At 51.0% G+C, this 25,223-nt stretch overlaps 1 protein-coding gene across 3 annotated transcripts in view; it reads left to right on the top strand.

Moving 5' to 3' along the window:
• The first annotated feature begins 6,371 nt into the window (after window positions 1–6,371).
• zbtb1 (zinc finger and BTB domain containing 1) overlaps window positions 6,372–25,223 on the top strand; it is a 31,321-nt gene continuing 12,469 nt past the window's right edge. For 2 of the 3 annotated variants that reach the window (XM_072494255.1, XM_072494253.1), the window contains exon 1: window positions 6,373–6,580. The gene's annotated coding sequence lies outside the window, so the exon portion shown is untranslated. Of the gene's footprint in view, window positions 6,581–20,017; window positions 20,124–25,223 lie in introns of all 3 variants that reach the window. The other variant, XM_072494254.1, reaches the window with a different exon arrangement.

Genomic DNA, 25,223 nt, shown 5'->3' with positions numbered 1-25,223 from the left:
ACTGGGGGCATCATTATCACCCCTAATAGTCGTCGCACGTTGACATTCAGTTGTCTCCCCTTTACGAACCCTGTCTGGTCTTCGTGCACCACCCCCGGGACACAGTCCTCTATCCTCGATGCCAGTACCTTTGCCAGCAATTTGACGTCCACATTCAATAATGAAATAGGTCTATAGGACCCGCACTGCAACGGATCTTTATCCCTCTTCAGAATTAGCGATATCGTCGCCTCCGACATTGTCGGGGGTAAAGTCCCTCCTTCCCTGGCCTCATTGAACGTCCTCACCAACAACGGGGCCAACAGGTCCACGTATTTTCTATAAAATTCCACCGGGAACCCGTCTGGTCCCGGAGCCTTCCCTGCTTGCATGTTCCCCAGCCCCTTAATAACCTCGTCCACCCCAATCGGTGCCCCCAGGTCTTCCACCTCCTGCTCCTCCATCCTCGGGAACCTCAATTGATCCAGGAACTGCCGCATCCCCTCCTCTCCCTCTGGGGGTTGAGACCTATACAGTCCCTCATAAAAGATCTTGAACACCTCGTTTATCTTCCCTGCTCTTCGCACCGAGGCTCCCTTTTCGTCTCTAATTCCCCCTATCTCCCTCGCCGCTGTCCTCTTTCGCAACTGATGAGCCAGCAGGCGACTAGCCTTTTCCCCATATTCATACCTCCTCCCCTGTGCCTTCCTCCACAGCACCTCCGCCTTTCTGGTGGTCAGGAGGTCAAACTCCGTCTGGAGTCGTCTCCTCTCCCTGTACAGTCCCTCCTCCGGGGTCTCTGCAAATTCCCTGTCCACCCTTAAAATCTCCCCCAGTAATCTTTCCCTTTCCTTGGCCTCTGTTTTCCCTTTGTGGGCCCCAATGGAGATCAGCTCTCCTCTGACCACCGCTTTTAGTGCTTCCCATACCACTCCCACACGGACCTCCCCGTCGTCATTAACCTCCAGGTATCTCTCAATACACCCCCGCACTCTTCCACACACTCCCTCGTCCGCCATCAATCCCACATCTAATCGCCAGAGTGCTCTCTGCTCCCTTTCCTCTCCTAATTCCAGGTCCACCCAGTGTGGGGCATGGTCCGAAACCGCTATGGCTGAATACTCAGCTTCTTCCACCCTTGAGATCAACGACCTTCCCAGAACAAAAAAATCTATCCGGGAGTACACTTTATGGACATGGGAGAAGAAGGAGAACTCCCTGGCCCTCGGTCTAAGAAATCGCCATGGATCCACTCCCCCCATTTGGTCCATAAACCCCTTGAGCACCTTGGCCGCTGCCGGCCTTCTTCCGGTCTTTGATCTGGATCTATCTAGCCCTGGGTCCAGCACGGTATTGAAGTCCCCTCCCAATATCAAGTTTCCTACCTCCAGGTCCGGTATACGACCCAGCATCCGTCTCATAAGTCCCGCATCGTCCCAATTCGGGGCATATACATTACCCAACACAACCTCCATTCCCACCAGCCTGCCACTCACCATTACATATCTACCTCCGCTATCTGCTACGATGTTCTTTGCTTCAAATGCTACCCGTTTCCCCGCCAATATGGCCACCCTCTATTCTTTGCATCTAGTCCTGAGTGGAACACCTGTCCCACCCATCCTTTCCTTAACCTAACTTGGTCCGCCACCTTCAGGTGTGTCTCTTGGAGCATAGCCACATCTGCCCTTAGTCCTTTCAAGTGCGCGAGCACTCGGGCCCTTTTAATCGGTCCATTCAGGCCTCTCACGTTCCACGTGATCAGCCTCACTAGGGGGCTACCTGCCCCCCTCCCATGTTGGCTAGCCATCACCTTCTCTAGGCCAGTCCCATATCCCGCCTCCGCGCTCCCACTCGCTCCCCAGGCGTCGCATTCCATCCCCGTCCACCCACTCTTTAGCCATTTCCTTTTTGATTTCCACAGCAGCAACCCAGTTGTCCCCCCCCTCCCCCCCCGCCCCCCCCCCCCTTTCTAGCGTGATTGCTCCCCCCATATTACTTCCGCAAGTCAGCTGACTTCAACTGACCCCGGCTACTCCTGCTCACTCCTTGACCCCCCCGTGTGGGGAAATCCCATCCGCCTTGCGCCTGTCTTCCCGCCATAATCTTTCTGGCGCGGGAGCATCCCTTTATCTGACCCGCCTCTTGTGGCGCACCTCCCTTTCCTCTCCCCCTCCCATTCCTCATTCTCCGCCTATGTCCCTTCTTTCCCCCCTCACCGGCGCCCACATTTCCTAGTGTCTCCCCCCATCCCAATTTACTTCTCTATTTACATCAACCATAACAATAACAATAACATTCCCTGCAGTATCAGTCCCTCAGTTCCGATCCAATTTCTCCTCTTTAATAAAGGTCCATGCTTCTTCCGCCGTATCGAAATAATGGTGTCTCTCCTGGTACGTGACCCATAGTCGTGCCGGCTGCAGCATCCCGAACTTCACCTTCTTTTTGTGTAACACCTCCTTGGCTCGGTTAAAACTCGCCCTCCTTCTCGCCACCGCCGCACTCCAATCCTGGTACACCCGTACCACTGCATTCTCCCATCTGCTACTCCGCACCTTTTTAGCCCATCTCAGGACCTCTTCTCTATCTTTAAGGCGGTGAAATCGCACGATTGTCGCCCTGGGTGGTTCTCCCGCTTTTGGTCTTCTCGCCGGGATCCGATGTGCCCACTCCACCTCCAAGGGGCCCGCAGGGGCCTCAGCTCCCATCAATGAGCTTAGCATCGTACTTACATAAGCTCCACAGTCCGCTCCTTCCACTCCCTCAGGGAGACCCAGTATCCGAAGGTTCTTCCTTCGCACTCTGTTTTCTAGGGCCTCGATCCTTTCAATACATTTTTTATGGAGTGCCTTGTCCGTCTGTGTTTTGACCGCCAGGCCCAGGATCTCGTCCTCATTATCGTCACCTTCTGCTCCACCACGCGGAGCTCTGTCTCCTGGGTCCTTTGTGCCTCCTTGAGCCCCTCAATTGCCTGTAGCATCGGGGTCAGCACCTCCCCCTTTAGTAGCTCCACACACCGTCTCAGAAATTCGTCTTGCTCGGGCACCCATGTCGCCTGGGCTTTCTCCGCCGCCATCTTGTGTCTTCTCCCTTTCTGTCCCTTTCGTCAACGATTCCTCGCGCTGCAGCCGCCGCTGCCGATATTTTCCTCTTTCATTGCGGGGGGGGGGACTCCCTATTCACTCACCCCACACCGGGTTGCGTCGCCCAAAAATGCCCCGTTGGGGCTCTTAAAAAAGCCCGAAGGTCCGTTGGAGCTGGAGCCGCCGAAACGTGCGGCTAGCAGGGCATCACCGCAACCGGAAGATCGTGGAAGAGAAGCTTGATGGTGCCCCTTCTTCGGTAATCCCCACTTGACCCGTGGAATTGTCTCCTCAGTAAAATCATAGTATGATACAGCACAGAAAGAGGCCATTCAGTCCATTTGTGCCAGTGTCAGCTCTTGTGTTTCCCAGAAGTTGAAAATGATCGCAATTTAAACTCAAATGCCAGAACTTCATTGTATGTCTCAGAACACAGAATGTGCTGTGGACTGACAGATTGCTAGCTTGATACACTGATGGTACAGCTGTAGTGAATGATGTGGCAGCACCTTAGTTACTTTGTTTTCCATACATAATGTATGCTTGTATGTTAGTATGTTCATCTGTATCCGTGTAAGCACATGAACAAAGGGTCGAGAGCTTCAGGTTTTTAGGTGTCCAGATCACCAACAACCTGTCCTGGTCCCCCCCAGGCCGACACTATTGTTAAGAAAGCCCACCAACGACTCTACTTTCTCAGAAGACTAAGGAAATTTGGCATGTCAGCTACGACCCTCACCAACGTTTACAGATGCACCACAGAAAGCATTCTTTCTGGTTGTATCGCAGCTTGGTATGGAGCCTGCTCTGCCCAAGACCGCAGGAAACTACAAAAGGTGGTGAATGTAGCCCAGTCCATCACACAAACCAGCCTCCCATCCATCGACTCTGTCTACAATTCCCGCTGCCTCGGAAAGGCAGCCAGCATAATTAAGGACCGCACGCACCCCGGACATTCTCTCTTCCACCTTCTTCCGTCAGGAAAAAGATACCAAAGTTTGAGGTCACATACCAACCGACTCAAGAACAGCTTCTTCCCTGCTGCCATCAGACTTTTGAATGGACCTACCTCGTATTAAGAAGATCTTTTCTCTACACCTTGCTATAACTGTAACATTATACTCTGCAGTCTCTCCTTCCTTCCCTATGTACGGTATGCATTGTTTGTACAACATGCAAGAAACAATACTTTTCTCTGTATACTAATACATGTGACAATAATAAATCAAATCAAAATCATATAGTTCCTAAATCAGACTGGATGAATATAACATGATTACACTATCTGATTAGTCCCATATCCCTGTCTTTCCCCATTGCCCTGCAATTCAGGAAGAGGGTTGGGTCGTGTCAATGTCACTAGACCAGTAATTCGGAGACCCAGCCGAATGTTCTGGGGATGTGAAGACACAGGTTCAAATCCCGCCTCGGCAGCTGGTGGAATTTGAATTCCGTTCATAACATCTGGAATTCCATGTCTGGAATAATATCAGTAATGGTGACCCTGAAACCATTGCGGTTAAATACCCATTGGGGTCACGAATGTCCTTTAGGGAAGGAAATCTGCTCTCATTACCCGGTCTGGCCCACGTGACCCCCAGACCCACAGCAATGTGGCTGATTCTTAACTGCCCCCCTCTGAAATGGCCGAACAGGTCACTCAGTTCGGGGGTAATTAGGGTTGGGCAACAAATGCTGGCCCGGCCCAGCGACGCCCACATCCCCTGAAAGAATAAAGAACAGAAACTTCTCCCCTTCAAGTTGTTTTGAAAGTTTTATTGAATTGAGGCATTGCATTCCAGGTGGGAACAACCCACTGGGTTCAAAGAAAGTCTCTTCATCCCCCCGCTCTCTGCTTCAATTAAAAAAAATTTATTAAAATAAATTCAGAGTACCCAATTCATTTTTCCCAATTAAGGGGCAATTTAGCGTGGCAAATCCACCTACCACGCACATCTTTGGGTTGTGGGGGCGAAACCCACGCAAACACGGGGAAACATGCAAACTCCACATCGAACCTGGGACCTCGGTGCCGTGAGGCAGCAGGGCTAACCCACTGCGCCACCGTGCTGGCCTTGCTCTCTGGTTCAATGACGTTCAACCCCCTGGTTACAGACTGTCCTGCCAGTGGAAACGGTTTAGCATTATCTATTCCATCAAAACCCCTTCAGAGTCGACAGCACCTTGTGCATTGGATTGGATTTGTTTATTGTCACGTGTACCGAGGTACAGTGAAAAATATTATTCTGCGTAAAGTTCAGACAGATCATTCCATACATGAAAGGAAAATACATAATAGGGCAAACATAAAATACACAATGTACATAAAATACACAATATAAATACATAGGCACAGACATCGGGTGAACGTACAGAGTGTAGTACTACTCAGTAGGGAAGATGTGTGAAGAGATCGAGGGCTGGATTCTCCGCCGTCGGGAAGCTCAGTTTTGCCGGCAGCCCGGCTGTTTCCCGACGGCGTGGAGCTGCCCCACAATGGGAAGCCCCAATCACCAGCCGGCGAAACGGAGAATCCCGCCGGCGTGCTGAACCAGAAATCTGGCGCGGTGGGACAGAGAATTCAGCCCCAGGTCAGTCCAAAAGACAGTCGTTTAGGAGTCTGGTGACAGCGGGGAAGAAGCTGTTTTTGAGTCTGTTCGTGCTTGTTCTCAAACTTCTGTATCTCCTGCCCGATGGAAGAAGTTGGAAGAGTGAGTAAGCTGGGTGGGAGGGATCTTTGATTATGCTGCCCGCTTTCCCCAGGCAGCGGGAGGTGTAGATGGAGTCAATGGATGGGAGGCAGGTTCGTGTGATGGACTGGGCGGTGTTCACGACTCTCTGAAGTTTCTTGCGGTCCTGGGCCGAGCAGTTGCCATACCAGGCTGTGATGCAGCCCGATAGGATGCTCTCTATGGTGCATCTGTAAAAGTTGGTAAGAGTTAATGTGGATATGCCGAGTTTCCTTAGTTTCCTGAGGCAGTATAGGCGCTGTTGTGCTTTCTTGTCGACAGAGAGACTGGCACCATCCCACCTAGTTTCAAGAGGAATGGGTGTCAATCTTGCAAAATCATTTTAGAATGTATAAAATAATCAGGAATATGTTTGAAGGCAGTGGGAACAGAGTCAAGGGTAAAGATCAAAAAGGAAATGAGATGAATGGTTGAGGAGGAAGGTTTGTGTGGCTAGGGGGAAATGGCAAGGGAATGGCATTTACCAGCTCGCTCCAACAGAGGGCTGGCACAGGGGCAATGGGCCGAGTGGCCTCTCGCTGTGCGGTCTGACCCCAGGGGAGTTGCGTTGGGAGGAAGCAGCAGCCAGTGTGTTGGACTCAGGACATTTCCCCTTTAAGGAGGGGGAGACGCTGGGCTCGTTTCCTGTGTTCGGAGCCCGGAGCCCAGCAGAAGCTGCAGCTTCTCCCGGGGAAAGAGTAGCTTCTCCCGGGGAGAGAGCAGAGAGTCCCGGATCCCAGCAGCCAGTCCCGGATCCCAGCACCGGCAGCAGGAGCGGCAACCAAGGTAGGAGCTGCACCCGGGGACTGGGGCAATGCAACCGGGGGGAGAGATTGAGCCCGGGGACTGGGGCAATGCAACCGGGGGAAGATTGCACCCGAGCCCGGGGACTCGGGCATTGCAACCGGGAAGAGATTGCACCAGAGCCCGGGAACTGGAGGCAATGCAACCGGGGCGAGTGATTGCACCCGAGCCCGGGGACTCAGGCAATACAGCCGGCCCTGGCACAGGCAACATTGCAGCCGGCCCTGGCAGAGGCAACATTGCAGCCGGCCCTGGCAGAGGCAACATTGCAGCCGGCCCTGGCAGAGGCAACATTGCAGCGGGCCTTGGCACAGGCAATGTTGCAGCAGGCCCTGGCACAGGTGGCAACATTGGAGCCGACCCTGGCACAGGCAACGTTGCAGCCAGCCCTGGCACAAAGCAACATTGCATCCTTCCCTGGCACTGGCAGCAACATTGCAGCCGGCCCTGGCAGAAACATTGCAGGCATCCCTGACGCAGGCAAAACTGCAGCAGGCGCAGGCATAGGAGGCAACATTGCAGCCAGCCCTGGCACAGGAGTCAGCATTGTATCCGGCCCTGGCAGAGGCAACACTGCAGCGGGCCCGGGCACAGGCAACGTTGCAGCTGGCCCTGGCATAAGCGGCAACATTGCAGCCGGCCCTGGCACAAGTGGCAACATTCGCAGCTGGCCCTGGCATAGGCATCATTGCAGCCAGCCCTGGCGGCAACATTGCAGCCAGCCCTGGCAGAGGCAACAATGCAGCGGGCCTTGGCACAGGCAATGTTGCAGCAGGCCCTGGCACAGGTGGCAACATTGGAGCCGACCCTGGCACAGGCAACATTGCAGCCAGTCCTGGCACAGGAAGCAACATTGCATCCGTCCTTGGCACTGGCGGCAACTTTGCAGCCGGCCCTGGCACTGGCAGAAACATTGCAGCCATCCCTGACGCAGGCAAATTTGCAGCAGGCACAGGAGGCAACATTGCAGCCAGCCCTGGCACAGGCAGCAACATTACAGCCGGCTCTGGCACAGGCAACATTGCAGCCGGCCCTGGCACAAGCGGCAACATTCGCAGCCGGCCCTGGCACAGGAGGCAACATTTCATCCATCCCTGGCACAGGCATCATTGCAGCCGGCCCTGGCGGCAAAATTGCACCCGGTCCTGGCGGCAACATTGCACCCGGCCCTGGCGGCAAAATTGCACCCGGTCCTAGCGGCAACATTGCAGCCAGCCCTGGCACAGGAGGCAGCATTGCACCCGGCCATGGCACAGGAGGCAGCATTGCACCCGGCCATGGCACAGGAGGCAGCATTGCACCCGGCCATGGCACAGGCAACATTGTAGCCGGCCATGGCACAGGCAGCAACATTGCAGCTGGCCCTGGCACAGGCGGCAGCATTGCATCCGGCCCTGGCACAGGCAACATTGCAGCCGGCCCTAGTACTGGAGGCAATATTGCAGCCGGCCCTGGCACAGGAGGCAACGTTGGAGCCGGCCCTGGCACGGTGCGCAAGAAGTTGAAGAGGGAATACAATGTGGAAAAGTGTGAGGTTATGCACTTCGGAAGGAGGAATGGGGGCATAGACTATTTTCTAAATGGGGAAATGCTTAGGAAATCAGAAGCACAAAGGGACTTGGAAGTCCTTGTTCAAGATTCTCTTAAGGTTAAAGTGCAGGTTCAGTCGGCAGTTAGGAAGGCAAATGCAATGTTAGCATTCATGTCGAGAGAGCTAGAATACAAGACCAGGGATATACTTCTGAGGCTGTGTAAGGCTCTGGTCAGACCCCATTTGGAGTATTGCGAGCGGTTTTGGGCCCCGTATCTAAGGAAGGATGTGCTGGCCTTGGAAAGGGTCCAGAGGAGGTTCACAAGAATGAACAGCTTGTCGTATGAGGAACGGTTGAGGGCTCTGGGTCTGTACTCATTGGAGTTTAGAAGGATGAGGGGGATCTTATTGAAACTTACAGGGTACTGAAAGGCCTGGATAGAGTGGACGTGGAGAGGATGTTTCCACTTGTAGGAAAAACTAGAACCAGAGGACACCATCTCAGACTGAAAGGATGATCCTTTAACACCGAGATGAGGAGGAATTTGTTCAGCCAAAGGGTGGTGAATCTGTGGAACTCTTGGCCGCAGAAGGCTGTGGAGGCCAAATCACCGAGTGTCTTTAAGACAGAGATAGATAGGTTCTTGATTAATGAGGGGATCAGGGGTTATGGGGAGAAGGCAGGAGAATGGGGATGAGAAAAATTATTGAATGGCGGAGCAGACTCGATGGGCCGAGTGGCCTAATTCTGTTCCTATGTCTTATAGAATCATAGAATCATAGAAGTTTACAGCATGGAAACAGGCCCTTCGGCCCAACCAGTCCATGCCGCCCAGTTTTTACCATTAAGCTAGTCCCAGTTGCCCGCACTTGGCCCATAACCCTCTATACCCATCTTACCCATGTAACTATCTAAATGCTTTTTAAAAGACACAATTGTACCCGCCTCTACTACTACCTCTGGCAGCACATTCCAGACACTCACTACCCTCTGAGTGAAGAAATTGCCCCTCTGGGCCCTTCTGAATCTCTCCCCTCTCACCTTAAACCTATGCCCTCTAGTTTTAGACTCCCCTACCTTTGGGAAAAGATGTTGACTATCTACCTTATCTATGCCCCTCATTATTTTATAAACCTCTATAAGATCACCCCTAAGCCTCCTACGCTCCAGGGAAAAAAGTCCCAGTCTATCCAGCCTCTCCTTATAACTCGAACCATCAAGTCCCGGTAGCATCCTAGTAAACCTTTTCTGCACTCTTTCTAGTTTAATAATATCCTTTCTATAATAGGGTGACCAGAACTGCACACAGTATTCCAAGTGTGGCCGTACCAATGTCTTGTACAACTTCAACAAGACGTCCCAACTCCTGTATTCAATGTTCTGACCAATGAAACCAAGCATGCCGAATGCCTTCTTCACCACCCTGTCCACCTGCGACTCCACCTTCAAGGAGCTATGAACCTGTACTCCTAGATCTCTTTGTTCTATAACTCTCCCCAACGCCATACCATTAACTGAGTAGGTCCTGGCCTGATTCGATCTGCCAAAATGCATCACCTCACATTTATCTAAATTAAACTCCATCTGCCATTCGTCGGCCCACTGGCCTAATTGATCAAGATCCCGTTGCAATCCTAGATAACCTTCTTCACTATCCACTGTGCCACCAATCTTGGTGTCATCTGCAAACTTACTAACCATGCCTCCTAAATTCTCATCCAAATCATTAATATAAATCACAAATAACAGTGGACCCAGCACCGATCCCTGAGGCACACCACTGGTCACAGGCCTCCAGTTTGAAAAACAACCCTCTACAACCACCCTCAAGGTCACCCTATTATAGAAAGGATATTATTAAACTAGAAAGAGTGCAGAAAAGATTTACTAGGATGTTACCGGGACTTGATGGTTCAAATTATTAGGAGAGGCTGGATAGACTGAGACTTTTTTCCCTGGAGCGTAGGAGGCTTAGGGGTGATCTTATAGAGGTCTATAAAATAATGAGCGGCATAGATAAGGTAGATAGTCAACATCTTTTCCCAAAGGTAGGGGAGTCTAAAACTAGAGGGCATAGGTTTAAGGTGAGAGGGGAGAGATTCAGAAGGGCCCAGAGGGGCAATTTCTTCACTCAGAGGGTAGTGAGTCTTCTGTCGTCCAGCCAATTTTGATTCCAATTGGCAACCTCACCCTGGATCCCGTGAGCTTTAACCTTCTGCAACAACCTACCATGCGGTACCTTGTCAAAGGCTTTGCTAAAGTCCATGTAGACAACGTCTACTGCACTGCCCTCATCTACCTTCTTGGTCACCCCCTCAAAAAACTCAATCAAATTTGTGAGACATGATTTTCCACGCACAAAGCCATGCTGACTGCCCCGAATCAGTCCTTGCCTCTCTAAATGCTTGTAGATCCTGTTTCTCAGAATAATGGTCTTGATGGCAGCCTTGCAAGTGACCCTGCATAGAGGCAGTACAAACATCACTGCAGGAGTTCCTCAGGGTAGTGTCCGAGGCCCAACCATCTTCAGCTGCTTCATCAATGACCCCCTTCCATCATAAGGTCAGAAGTGGGGATGTTTGCGGGTGACTGCACAATGTTCAGCACCATTCGCGACTCCTCAGATAATGAAGCAGTCCCTGTCCAAATGCAGCAAGACCCGGACAATATCCAGGCTCGGGGCTGACAAGGGGCAAGTTACATTCGCGCCACACAAGTTCCAGGCAATGACCATCTCCCACAAGAGAGGATATAACCATTGCCCCTTCACATTTAATGGCATTATCATCGCTGAATCCCCCACAATCAACCTCCTGGGGGTTAACATTAATCAGAAACTGAACTGGACTAGCCATATTAATAAAAGCAAATTACGGCGGATGCTGAAATCTGAAACTAAAGAGAAAATGCTGGAAAGTCTCAGCAGGCCTGGCAGCATCGGTAGGGAGAGGAAAGAGCTAACGTTTCGAGTCTGGATGACCCTTTGTCAAAAGTAACAGACAGAGAAAGTGGGAAATATTTATACTGTGGAGTGAGAATGAAAGATGAGTCATAGCCACGGAAACCCAGGGAAACGGGGTGCTAATAGCCACAGAAACCAAGGGAACAGAGTGCTAATAGCCACAGAAACCAAGGGAACAGAGTGCTAATAGCCACAGAAACCAAGGGAACAGAGTGCTAATAGCCACCGAAACCAAGGGAACAGAGTGCTAATACACCGAGACCAAGGGAACAATTGTGCTAATAGCCACAGAAACCAAGGGAACAGAGTGCTAATGGCAGTCCCCAGAGAGAACAAAAGATGTGAAAGGCCAAACAGCAGAGAAACTAACATCAGAGGGTAAACTGATAGATGTAGATGTGGGGGGAGGGAAAGGGGGAAGCAAAGAGGAGAAAGGGTAAGGAAAGGTTGATAAGATGGGGGGGGTGGGGGGGGAGGTTAATATATATTAAGGAAGACAAGAAAGAGAGAATATTAATACTGTGGTTACCAGGGCAGGTCAAAGACCAGGAATCCTGACCCCGCAAAGCCTGTCCACCATCTACAAGGCACAAGTCAGGAGTGTGATGGAATACTCTCCACTTGCCTGGATGAGCGCAGCTCCGACAACACTCAAGAAGCTCAACACCATCCAGGACAAAGCAGCTCCGCTTGATTGCTCCCCCTTCCACAAACATTTAATCCCTTCATCACCGACGCACAGTTGCAGCCGTGTGGACCATCTACGAGATGCACTGCAGTAACTCACCAAGGTTCCTGAGGCAGCAACTTCCAAATCCACGACCACTACCATCTAGAAGGACAACAGATACCTGGGAACCCCATCACCTGGAGGCTCCCCTCCCAAGTCACTCACCACCCTGACTTTGAAATATATCGGCTGCCCCTTCACTATCGCTGGGGCAACATCCTGAAACTCCCTCCCTAACAGCACAGTGGGTGTACCTACACGTCAAGGACTGCAACGGTTCAAGAAGGCAGATCACCACCACCTTCTGAAGGGCAACTAGGGATGGGCAATAAATGCTGGCCTAACCAACGACGCCCACTTCTCATAAGTGAATCATGTCGAAATGTTAATGAAGTTATTGGATTGTTGTAAAAATCCAATTTGTTCACTAATGTCCTTTCGGGCCATGCTTAGCCGGTCTAGTCCTGTATGTCCAGTTCTGGACAATATGGATTATTCTCAAGACAACAATAACGAAATGAAACAAAATGAAATGAAAATCCCTTATTGTCACAAGTAGGCTTCAAATGAAGTTACTGTGAAAAGCCCCTAGTCGCCACATTCCGGTGCCTGTTCGGGGAGGCTGGTACAGGAATTGAACCGTGCTGCTGGCCTGCCTTGGTCTGCATTAAAAGCCAGCTCTTTAGCCCTGTGCTGAACCAGCCCCAACAACTTGCATGTACTATGTTAACAGTGCTGTATAAAATAATGCCAGGTGCCCCACTGGAGCGAATATCAGACAATTTATTACTGAGCCACGTAGGGAGACATTAGGTCAGAGACCACGTGCTTGGTGAAAAGGTTGGTCTTAAAAGAAGAAAATGAGATAGAGAAATGGAGAGAGTTGCAGATTTAGGGGCCCAGGAGCTGATGCCACCAGTGGTAGTGTGATTTAAAATTGGAGCCTCCAGGAGGTTAGAAGGGGAGGGATGTGGAGCCCGGAGGGTGGTGGGGGTGTAGGAGGTTACAGTGATAGGGATAGGGAGAGGCGAGGGCAGGCAGGGATTTACAAACACCATTTTCGAATTACCCAGCAGCCTCTCCCGTACGTCACCCAGAGATAGGCCACAAATGGTGCCCTTTGCAAGTGGTGCTCATACCTTCGGGATGCGTATCTATATAAAGCAGATAAAGTACAATCCAGAGAAGTGAGATGATGCATTTTGGTAAGAAGACCATTGACAGATGACATGAACGTTCTGGGCGCCACACTACAGGGAGGATGTGAACGCATTGGAGAGCGTTCAGGGGAGGTTTACAAGAATGGTTCTAGGGATGTTAGGATAGATTGGGGAGGTTGGGACTTCCTCTCTTGGAGAGAGGAAGGCTGCGAGGATACTAACATTTTTTAAACCTTCAACTCGGAGGCCCCAATTATTTTTCTTCCCAATGAAGGCAGTTTAGTGTGGCTAATCCACCTACCCTGCACATCTTCGGGTTGTGGGGGTGAGACCCACACAGACAGTGACCCGAGAATTTGAAACTCCACACAGAGAGTGACCCGGGGCCGGGATCGAACCCGGACCCTCGGCGCCTTGAGGCAGCAGTGCTAACCACTGCGCCACCGTGCCACCCCAGACTAAGAGGAAACTTTTTTTTAAAAAAAAAATGTTTTTCTCCTTTTTCACGTTTTCTCCCACATTTACATCCATCAACAATAAACAATAATGAGCAAGATATGTTAATCCCCATAATAACAACGATCCCATCTACCCACCAACCCCCAAACCTCAACCCGCATGTTTACATAAACAAATGACAAAAAGGAATCAGGGATTACCCGTAGTCACGCTTAATTTACACAGCTCTCCACCCCCCCACCCACCTCCCCAACCAACGCCATCCAGCCTCTGAAAGAGTACCGTACATGATACCCCAGTGTTGTACCCCCCCCCCCCAAAGTCTCCAGCTCCTTCCGTCCACTGCCTCTTGTAAAACTCCTCCTCCCAACCTCGGTTCCTTCCCCCCAACTTTCCACCCCGGCTAGACCACTCGGACCCTGTTCTGCCAGGCTCCGATGGCCGCAGCCCCTCCCCCCACCTCACTCCCGTTCACTGGCCGGCTTAAACCGGCCAGCGTGGAGGCCCCCACCCGGGTCCCTCTCCCCTTGCCCGGCCCTAGGAAAGCCCAACGATCCCCTTTTAGCAGACACACCCCGCATATCCACCTGCACCCCAAAGAGCCCTCATTTCGAGTGAAAGTCCCGTCCCTTCCCTTGTCCAAATGTATACAACATTGGCTCCTTTATCCTCTACACCCGCGCGCAGTGATACAAAAAAGAAGAAAATACAGTCATGAGGTTACATCGGCACATGGCCATTCCTCAATTTGTCAGTTCTGCCGCAGTCCTTCTGCTTTCGCAAACTCCTCCGCTGCTTCCGCCGTTCCAAAATAAAAGTCCCTGAGCTTGTAAGTCACCCTCAGCTTCGCTGGATATACAATGCCGCACTGCACCTTTGTTGATTCCCAAATTTCTTTCTCTGTCAGTCTGGCCTCAATAAAAGTCGAGATGGATTTGCAAGTAAAAAGAAGTTATTTTATTCAGCTTGCAAGCTACCTAGTCCACAGTGATACAGACAACATGTTGCTGTCTGCAGTCCCGGGAACTAAGTGAAGGTCCCAGACAAAGAGATCAGTACTCATACATTCAAATGGCATCAAGTTTCACATACTCGACACCCATAGGTCATCCTATGTCCCTCCTGACTTGTTTGATCTATTCTGATTGGCTCACTTCCAATCCCTTTCTCCGGCCTCTATCAATGCAGCATCGCTCTCATAGACACACCTCTTCCTGCTTTTTCCATGCGGTCTCAAATCCCTTTGTCTCTACCTGCCAGAATCAAAGTGGCTTATTTCTACATTACATTAACTAATATCTTTAAAGTAACTATTTTATATCACATTCGTCACCTTGCTAATGTACAGTGCCCTCTTCACCCGGTTGAAGGCAGCCCGCCTCCTTGCCAGCTCCACCATAAAGTCCTGGTATACACGTATACCAGCTCCAGCCCACTGCACCACCCGCTTCTGCTTGGCCCAGCTCAGGACCTTCTCCTTCACCCTGTACCTACGGAAGCACAGAGTCACTACGCTTGGCGACTCACTCGCCTTTGGTACAGGCCTCCACGACCGATGATCCTGATCCAGTTCATATCGGGAGGGATCCTCCCCCTCCCCCAATAGTTTTGCCAGCATCGCGGCAAAATACTCAGTCGGCTTCAGTCCTTCAACTCCTTCGGGCAGCCCCACAATCCTCAAATTCTGTCGCCTGGATCTGTTTTCCAGGTCTCCCATTTTTCCTTGCAGATCCTTGTTAGTGTCCATCACCTTCCGCATCTCTTTCCCCATCGAGGCAAGTTGATCACCGTGCTGCAATAACGTCTCCTCCACTTCCTTCAGCGCCTCCCCTTGCTCTCGCACCTCCGCCACTGCGCTCGCCACCTCCGTCCTCACCGGGGAAACCGCCTCCTCCACCAGCGCACTCAAAACCTCCCTCATCTCCTTCCTCACCGTCTCCATGCATTTCACAATCTGCGCCAACTGCTTTTCAAATTCCGCAGCCATCACCTTAGTTATTTCTTCAGCCGTAAGCAATGCGGCCTTCCCTGGTGCTCCAGCCTCCATTTTCCTTGGTAACCCCGTGGTGACCTTTCCACCCCCCGACAGACCTTCAGCTGTTTTTTTTACTCACCCTCGACATTTTTATTTTCTTACTGTGCCTTCACTGTGCCTCCTCTGTGCCTTCTCCCTGCTTCGGCTGCCTCCGTGGACCCTGGGACCGGGCTTAAAGCCCCGAAAATGCCGTTCCCGAACGGGAGCCCTCCATTGTGCGGCCGCCTCCCGCCCGCCGTCACCGGAAGTCTTCGACTAAGAGGATACTTGATCGAGGTGCTCAAATTCATGACGGGGGTGGACAGAGTAGACGTGGAGAAACTGTTCCCACTCGTAAAACGATCAAGAACAAGGATGCAGATGATTTACAAAAGAAACAAATGTGATGTGAGAAAAAGAGCGTTTTCACCCAGCGAGTGGTCGGGGTCTGGAATGCACGGCCTGGAAATGGGGTAGAGGCGGGTTCAGTCGAGGCTTTCAAGAGGGCATTAGATGATTATTTGAATATTTGCAGGGGTTGAGGGAAAAGGCAGGGGAATGGGACTAAGTTATAATGCTCGTTTGGAGAGCCGGTGCATTCACGATGGGCCGAATGGCCTCCTTCTGCACCGTAATGGTTTGGTGAAATATTTCTTTAAAAGAGAGAATGGAGCAGGTTTCCTGCTGGGGAAAATCTCCATTTTGGATATTTCAGTAAGTTCACTATGGTACCTAACCAGTAAGAGGAAACCCAGTGGGATGGTCGGCAGTCAATGGTTTGCCCACACCACATCTGAGCGATGGCTGAGGCACCTCGTGAAACCTGACTGGGCACGTTTGGTGATCTTTATTTTCAAGCATTTCTTGTCCGCATGCAGCAGGGTAGCACAGTGGTTAGCACAGTTGCTTCACAGCGCCAGGGTCCCAGGTTCGGTTCCTGGCTTGGGTCACTTCTGTGCGGAGTCTGCACGTCCTCCCCGTGTCTGCGTGGGTTTCCTCCGGGTGCTCCGGTTTCCTCCCACGGTCCAAAGATGTGCAGGTTAGGTGGATTGGCCATGATAAATTGCCCTTGGGTTAGATGGGGTTGCGGGGTTGCAGGGATAGGGTGGAGGTGTAGGGTTAGATTATCATAGAATTTACAGTGCAGAAGGAGGCCATTCGGCCCATCGAGTCTGCACCGGCTCTTGGGAAGAGCACCCAACCCAAGGTCAACACCTCCACCCTATCCCCATAACCCAGTAACCCCACCCAACACTAAGGGCAATTTTGGACACTAAGGGCAATTTATCATGGCCAATCCACCTAACCTGCACATCTTTGGACTGTGGGAGGAAACCGGAGTGGCCAATGAGATAGTTGATGCATTAATTTTCCAAAATTCCCTTGATTCAGGAGAGATTCTATTAGATTGGAAAATAGCAAATGTAACTCATATTTTATTCACAAAGTGAGAGAGACAGAAAGCAGGAAGCTACAGGCCAGTTAGCCAAACATCTGCCATAGGGAAAATGTTAGAAGCCATTATTAAGGATTTTATAGCCAGGCACTTGGAAAAATTCAAGGCTATCGGGCAGAGTCAACATGGTTTGGTGAAAGGGAAATAGTGTCTAACCAATTTACTGGAGTTCTTTGAAGGAGTCACATGTGCTGTGGATAAAGGGAACCGGTGGATGCACTGTACTTAGATTTCCAAAAGGCATTTGATAAAATGCCACATCAAAGGTTATTGTGGAAAATAAAAGCTCATGGTGTAGGGACAAGATATTGACATGGATTGAAGATTGGCTGGCTAACAGGAAACAGTTGGCATTAATGGGTCACTGCCTGCTTGGCAGGATGTGACAGGTGGTGAGCCATACCGATCAGTGCTGGGGCCTCAACAGTTTACCATTTATAGAAATGACTTGGATGAAGGGACTGAAGGTATGGTTGTTAAATTTGCTGACAGCACAAAGATAGGTAGGAAAGTAAATTGTGAAGAAGACATAAGGAGGTTACAAAGGGACACAGATCGGTTAAATGAGTGGGTAAAGATCTGGAAAATGGAGTATAGTGTGGGAAAATGTGAAATTGTCCATTTAGCAGGAAGAATAAAAGAGAAGCTTCTTATCTAAATGGTGAGAGATTGCAGAGCTCTGAGATGCAGAGGGATCTGGGTGTCCCAGTGCATCAATCACAAAAGGCCGGGACACAGGTACAGCAAGTAATTAGGAAAGCTGATAGAATGTTATTGTTTATTGCGAGGGGAATTGATCACAAAAGTATTGAGTTCAGTTATACAGGGCATTGATGAGACCAGTTGTGGTCTCCTTATTTAAGGAAGGATGTGGTGACATTGGAGGAAGTTCAGAGGAGGTTCACCAAATTGATTCCGGGGAAGCGGTTGGCGTACGAGGAGAGATTAAACAGTTTTGGGCTTGTATTCGCTGGGGTTTAGAAGGATGAGAGGGGATCTGATCGAGGTATATAAAATACTAAAAAGGGATTGGTAAAGTCAACTTACACCAAATGTTCCCCCTTGTGTGGCAATCTAGAACGAGAGGTCACAGGTATAGGTTGAGAGGCGGTAGATTTAGAACTGAGTTGAGGAGGAACTACTTCTTGCAGAGGGTGGTGAATTTCTGGAACTCACTGCCCCAGCGTGCGGTGGGATCGGAGTCATCAAATGGTTTCAAGAAGGAGATTGATATATTTCTGATTTTTTTTTTAAACTGGTGAAAGATATATGGGGAACAGGTGGGAGGTGGATTTGAGACCAGGAAGAGATCAGCCATGATCTGATTGAATGGCGGAGCAGGCTTGAACGGGTGAATTGCTGACTTCTCCTAATTCCTATGTTCCTCTTTAGCACATCTGGAGTATTGTGTACAGTATTGGCCTCCTTATTTAAGGAAAGAAGTGCATCCGAAAGAAGCAGTTCAGAGAGGGTTTACTAGATTAATACCAGGAATGGGTGGGTTTTTTAATGAGGAAAGGTCGGACAGACTCGGCTTGTATCGGCTGAAGTTTAGAAGAGTGAGAGGGGACTTGATTGAAACGTGCAAGATCCTGAGGGGTATTGACAGGGTGGATGTGGAGAGGCTGTTTCCTCTGGTGGGGTCACCGTGTAAAAGTAAGAGGTCATCCATTTAAAACACAGGTGAGGAAAACAGTTTTTCTCTTGAGGCTGAGAGACGTTAGAATTTTCTTCCTCAAAAGGAGATTGCTTGAATATCCTCAAGGCAGAGTTAAATGGATTCCTGATAAGCAAGTGGGTGAAAGGTTATCGGGAGGTCGGCAGAAATGTGAGGTTGAGGTTCGAATCAGACCACCCATGGTCGAGCAGACTCGAGTAGCCACGTGGTTGACTCCTAATTTGTATGTCCGTGTGCTATCGGAACCTTGGTGAATTCCCGCAGTGCATCTTTTGGATGGTACACACGGTTGACACTTTGTGTCGGTTGGAGGGATTGAATGTTGACGGTGATGGATGGGGTGCTTATAGAGTGGGATGCCTTTCCCTGGATGGTGTCTCATCCAGCAAGGGTATTGGGTGTCCCCCCTCTACAGGGTTGCATCTCATACCCTTGTGATCGGAGGAAATCTTGTGTGTTAGGGAGCATTTGGGAGATGACAAAGTTGCTCCAGTTGTTACAGCCCCCAGGCGTTGGGTTCGATCCCATTTGATTTGCATGTTCTGTGAAGCAATTATCTGTCTCTGGGAGTAGGGCAGATTGTAAAAGGTCAGCGGGATTGAATGCAAAAACAAGGTAGTGATGCGAACCCTTGATAAATCACCAGTTCAGTCTTGGCTGGAATATTTTGTTAATTTCTGGACACCAAGCTGTGGCTTGAATTCTCCAGATTGACTCTGTAGTATAATGATTCTGTCAGAGGTGTCTTGGCCACACTCCGTCTCTTGCTGGTTGAGGTTTAGAGTTTAATCCTACTGCCCTTGGCTAACATTGGGCAGGTTGATGTGAGCCGGGAATGTTTAACCCAGCGACACTCCATTCCCCCAATGTTGACTGTAGCTGCCTGTGACCGTGGTGGTTGGTTGGGCTTTGTGTGTAGCTAAAATGAGGTGCAGGTTTGGAACAGGAGGTCACGCAGGTGGACATGCTCTTTGAGAAATATCAGCAAATAACCCACATGCTCTTGTTCCCCCCCCCCCCCCACCCCCAACATCGCTCCCCCAAGCGAGGCTTATCATGCAGCGACAGATACATCTAGAACCCCTGAGCCTGTGTCCTACCTTGCACCAAGTCTCAGTTACCCAAATTCCTTGTGCACGTTCACCCACATTGGCACTTGCTTAAGCAACACCTTGATTTTTTGGACTCAGCCTTTCAAACCCTTCCACGGTCTCGCCCTTTGCGATTTCTGTCTTCTCCTCCAACCTCAAAGCATCAAAATATTTGCGCTCCCCTTGAACATCCACAATTTTACCTCCTCTACCATTGGTGGCCGTGTCTTTAGCTGCCTCGACCAAAGAAATTTGGAATTCCCTCCGTAAACCTTTGCCTTTATTATAGTCCTTAAAAGTTATCCCTTTGATCGACCTTTGGAATTCTTTACCCCAGGAAGCTCCGGAGGCCGAGTCTTTGAACATTTCCGAGGCCGTGATCGATAGGTTCTTAATCAGTCGGGAATTAAGGGTTATGGAGAGAAGGCAGGAAAGTGGACTTGGTGAGTGTGAGATCGGCCATGATTACGTTAAATGGGAGAGCAGGCTCGAAGGGCTGAATGGCCTCCTCCTGTTCCCATGATGCTCTAACCTTGTTCAAATAACTCCTTAAATGTAGATTGGTGTCAGATTTTGTCTGATCATGCTCCAGTAAATGACTATTGGCCATTTTCATACATGGAAGGCAATATATAAATACCGGCAAATCTCACAGCACCAGGTCAAACGGGGACAAGGAACACACTTGCTGGTTACCACATGCCCCTCCCCATCTCAGGAACACACTTGCTGGTTACCACATGCCCCTCCCCATCTCAGGAACACACTTGCTGGTTACCACATGCCCCTCCCCATCTCAGGAACACACTTGCTGGTTACCACATGCCCCTCCCCATCTCAGGAACACACTTGCTGGTTACCACATGCCCCTCCCCATCTCAGGAACACACTTGCTGGTTACCACATGCCCCTCCCCATCTCAGGAACACACTTGCTGGTTACCACATGCCCCTCCCCATCTCAGGAACACATTTGCTGGTTACCACATGCCCCTCCCCATCTCAGGAACACACTTGCTGGTTACCACATGCCCCTCCCCATCTCAGGAACACACTTGCTGGTTACCGCATGCCCCTCCCCATCTCAGCTGAGGAATCCGTTCTCCTCCATGTTGAACTTCACTTGGAGGAAGCACAGAGGGTGGCAAGGGCACAGAATGTGCTCTGGGTGCCGGGACTTCAATGTCCATCACCAAGAGTGGCTCGGTCGTACCACCACACACCGAGCTGGCCGGGTCCTAAAGGACAGAGCTGCTAGACTGGGACTGCAGTAGGAGGTGAGGGAACCAACAAGAGGGAAAAACATTCTTTTTTAAAAAAATGTTTTCAATAAGGTTTTGCAGAATTTTTCATAATAAAACAGTAGTAACAATAATAACAAAACAAAATAGAGCGAACATTAACATAGTGCAAAAAGGGAATATACAATAAGAATTAAATAGACATTTCCCCACGCGACTCAGTCTTCCCACACCATCCCAATGAAGCACTCACACCCCCCCCCCCCCCCCCCATACAGATTGCTGCTGCTGACATTTTAATTTTCCCCGAGAAAGTCGACGAACGGCTGCCACCTCCGAGAGAGCCCTAGCGTAGACCCTCTTAAGGCAAACTTTATTTTCTCGAGGCTGAGAAACCCAGCCATGTCGTTAACCCAAGTCTCTACACTCGGGGGCTTCGAGTCCCTCCGCATTAATAAGATCCGTCTCCGGGCTACCAGGGAGGCAAAGGCCAAGACGTCGGCCTCTTTCGCCCCCTGAACTCCCGGGCCTTCTGACACTCCAAAGATCGCTATCTCTGGACTCGGCACCACCCTTGTGCTAAGCACCTTGGACATTGCTCTCGCGAACCCCTGCCAGAACTCTCTAAGCTCCAGGCATGCCCAAAACATTTGCACCTCGTACACCTGTCTTCTACCCCAAAAGACTTGCTCATTCACGCTGCCGTCATGTGTGCCCGGTGGACCACCTTAAATTGAATTAGACTGAGCCTGGCACATGATGAGGAGGAATTAACCCTGCCCAGGACCTCTGCCCACAGACCCACTTCCCACTCCTCACCTAGCTCCTCCTCCCACTTGCCCTTGAGCTCCACCACCGGGGGTTTCCTCCGCCTCCTGTAGTTCCTGGTAGATATCCAACACCTTCCCCTCTCCCACCCAGGTGCCGGAGACCACCCTGTCCTGTATCCTCAGTGGCGGTAGTGTCGGAAAGGCCGCTACCTGTTTTTTCAGGAAGGCTCATACTTGCAGATATTTAAAGGCGTTTCATGGTGGCAGATTAAATTTGTCCTCTAGCGCCTTCAAACTGGGAAAGCTTCCGTCTATGAACAGATCCCCCATCCTTCTGATGCCTGCCCTCTGCCAGCTCTGGAACCCACCATCCATCCTACCCAGGACAAACCTGTGGTTGTTACATATCGGGGTCCAGACCGACGCTCCCTCCACCTTCTTGTACCTCCTCCACTGTCCCCAGATCTGCAGTGTCGCCACCACCACCGGACTTGTGGAGTAGCGGGTCGGCGAGAACGACAAAGGAGCCATTATCAAAGCTCCCAGACTAGTACCTTTACATGACGCCGCTCCCATGCTGACCCCACCCCCCCCATGGCCCACTTCCTAATCATGGCTATATTGGCTGCCCAGCAGTAGTTATGAAAGTTCGGCAGTGCCAACCAACTGCGCTCCACAGCGATCTCCTTACTCGCGGGGTCTTATTCGCCCACACAAAGCCCAAAATGATCCTACTCGCCCGCTTAAAAAAGGCCTTAGGGATGAAGATGGGGAGGCAAAAATCTGGGGAGGACCGTCATTTTCACGGTCTGTACCCTCCCCGCCAATGACAGTGGGAGCATGTCCCACCTTTTAAAGTCCCCTTCCATTTTCTCAACCAACCGGGTCAGATTGAGCCTGTGCAGGGCATCCCAATTCCTGGCCACCTGTATACCCAGGTAACAAAATATTTTCTCTACCATCCTGACCGGCAGCTCTTTCAGTCTCTCCTGCTCCTTGGTCTGGATCACAAACAACTCGCTATTTCCCATGTTCAGTTTGTACCCTGAAAAACTACCAAAATCCCTCAGAATCCGCAGAACCTCCCCCATCCCCTCCACAGGGTCCGAAATGTACAGGAGCAAATCATCCGCGTATAGCGAGACCCCCCCGAACCAGTCCCCGCCAGTTCCTCGAGACTCTCAGCGCCATAGCTAGCGGTTCTATAGCTAGGGCAGGAGAGAGGGGACACTCCTGCCTCATTCCCTGGTAAAGCTTGAAGTACCCCGACCTCAGCCGGTTTGTACATACACTTGCTACAGGCGCCTGGTACAGCAATTTCACCCAGCCAATAAAGCCCTCACCAGACCCGAACCTCCCCAGCATTTCCCACAGATACTCCCACTCCACCCGGTCAAAGGCTTTCTCTGCGTCCATCGCTGTTACCACCTCCGCCTCCCCTCCCTCTGAGGGCATCACAATAATATTCAAAAGTCTCCGAACATTGGTATTAAGTTGCCTGCCTTTAACAAACCCAGTCTGGTCTTCCTCTATCACCCCTGGGACGCAATCCTCAATTCTTGTGGCCAGAATCTTAGCTAGCAATTTGGCATCCACGTTTAAGAGCGAAATCGGCCTGTATGACCCGCATTGTTCCGGGTCCTTCTCTCGTTTAAGAATGAGTGAGATCAAGGCCTGTGACATTGTGGGGGGGGGGGGGGGGGGGGGTTCCTTTCTCTCTAGCCTCATTGAAGGTCCTCATCAGGAGTGGGCTCAGTATTTCCGAAAATTTCTTATAAAATTCTACCTGGCAACCGTCCGGCCCCGGGGCTTTACCCAATTGCATGCCCCTATACCCTTGACAATCTCCTCCAATTCAATCGGGGCCCCCAGCCCCTCCACCAGGTCCTCTTCCACCTTTGGAAACCTCAACTGGTCGAAAAATTGCCTCACCCCTTCCGCTCCCGTCGGGGGCTCCGACTCGTATAGTTTACTTTCGAACACTTTAAAGACTCCGTTCACCCCCCCCCCCCCCCCCCCCCGGATCCAAGACCATGTTACCCTCCTTATTCTTTACTCCCCCGATTTCCCTGGCCGCCTCCCTCCTTCGCAGTTGGGGTGCCAGCATTCTGCTCACTTTCTCCCCGTACTTACAGACTGCCCCCCCCCATTGCGTTCCTCAGCTATGCTACTGCTTTCCCCGTGGTCAACAGTTCAAACTCCGCCTGCAGACTCCGCCACTCCCTCAGTAGCCCCGCTTCGGGGGGCCTCCGCGTATCTCCTGTCCACTCGGAGTATCTCCTTCACCAGTCTCTCCCTCTCTGCTCTTTCTCTCTTTTCCCTATGGGATCGAATTGAGATGAGCTCCCCTCTGACAACTGCCTTCAGAGCCTCCCAAACCGTTGCCGCTGCTACCTCACCCGTATCGTTTATTTCCTGGTATCCTGGATGTTCCTGTTAATCTGCCCGCAAACCTCTTCGTCCGCCAGCAGCCCCACATCCAGTCTCCAGAGCGGGCGCTGCCCTCTCTCCTCACTAAGCCGCAGGTCCACCCAGTGCGGGGCATGGTCCGAGACTGTGATTGGGAAAAACATTCTTGACCTCATCCTCACCAATCTGCCTGAAGCAGATGAATCTGTCCATGACAGTATCGGTAGAAGTGACCTTCGCACAGTCCTTGTGAAGACAAAATCCCATCTTCACATTGCGAGTACCCTCCATCGTGTTGTGTGGCACTACCACCATGCTAAATGGGATTGACTTCGAACAAGATTGGGCATCTATGAGGCGCTGTGGGCCATCAGCAGCAGCAGAATTGTATCAACCGCAATCTGTAACCTCATAGCCGGGCATATCCCCCACTCTACCATTACCACCCAGCCTGGGCACCAACCTGGTGCAATGAAGAGAGCAGGAGAGCATGCCAGGGGCAATACCAGGCAGAGCGAAAAATGAGGTATCAACCTGGACTACTTGTGTACCAACAGGATAAGCAGCAAGTAATAGACAGAGCGAAGCGATTCCACAACAAACGCATCAGATCTAAGCCCTGCAGTCCTGCCACATCCAGCCGTGAATGGTGGTGGACAATTAAACAAGTCACTGGAGTACAAGAATACTGCTGTCGTTTTTTTAGTTAGACTCTTGATCCAGGCTGACATCACCCTTTTATTATCTAAAGCCAGAGGCAGGGAGGGCAGTGAGCTTGAAAACCAGCACGTCGGGAAGGAGCAAGTATATAAGAGTGCAGTTCACTCTGGTTTAAATGGGGAGCAAAATCAGAATTGCTCTCGTAGGGTCAGTGCTGAGGGAGCGCCGCACTGTCGGAGGGTCAGTGCTGTGGAGGCGCCGCGCTGCCGGAGGGTCAGTACTGAGGAAGCGCCGTGCCCTCGGAGGGTCAGTACTGAGGAAGCGCCGTGCCCTCGGAGGGTCAGTGCTGAGGGAGCGCCGCGCTGTCGGAGGGTAAGTGCTGAGGGAGCGTCACGCCCTCGGAGGGTCAGTGCTGTGGGAGCGCTGCACTGTTAGAGGGTCAGTGCTGAGGGAGCGTCGTGCTG

This window comes from Scyliorhinus torazame, chromosome 2 (genome assembly GCF_047496885.1).
Source record: "Scyliorhinus torazame isolate Kashiwa2021f chromosome 2, sScyTor2.1, whole genome shotgun sequence".
NCBI classification, from domain to species: domain Eukaryota; kingdom Metazoa; phylum Chordata; class Chondrichthyes; order Carcharhiniformes; family Scyliorhinidae; genus Scyliorhinus; species Scyliorhinus torazame.
Note: the sequence above shows the minus strand (reverse complement) of the source record. Positions and strands in the feature narration are given on the sequence as shown.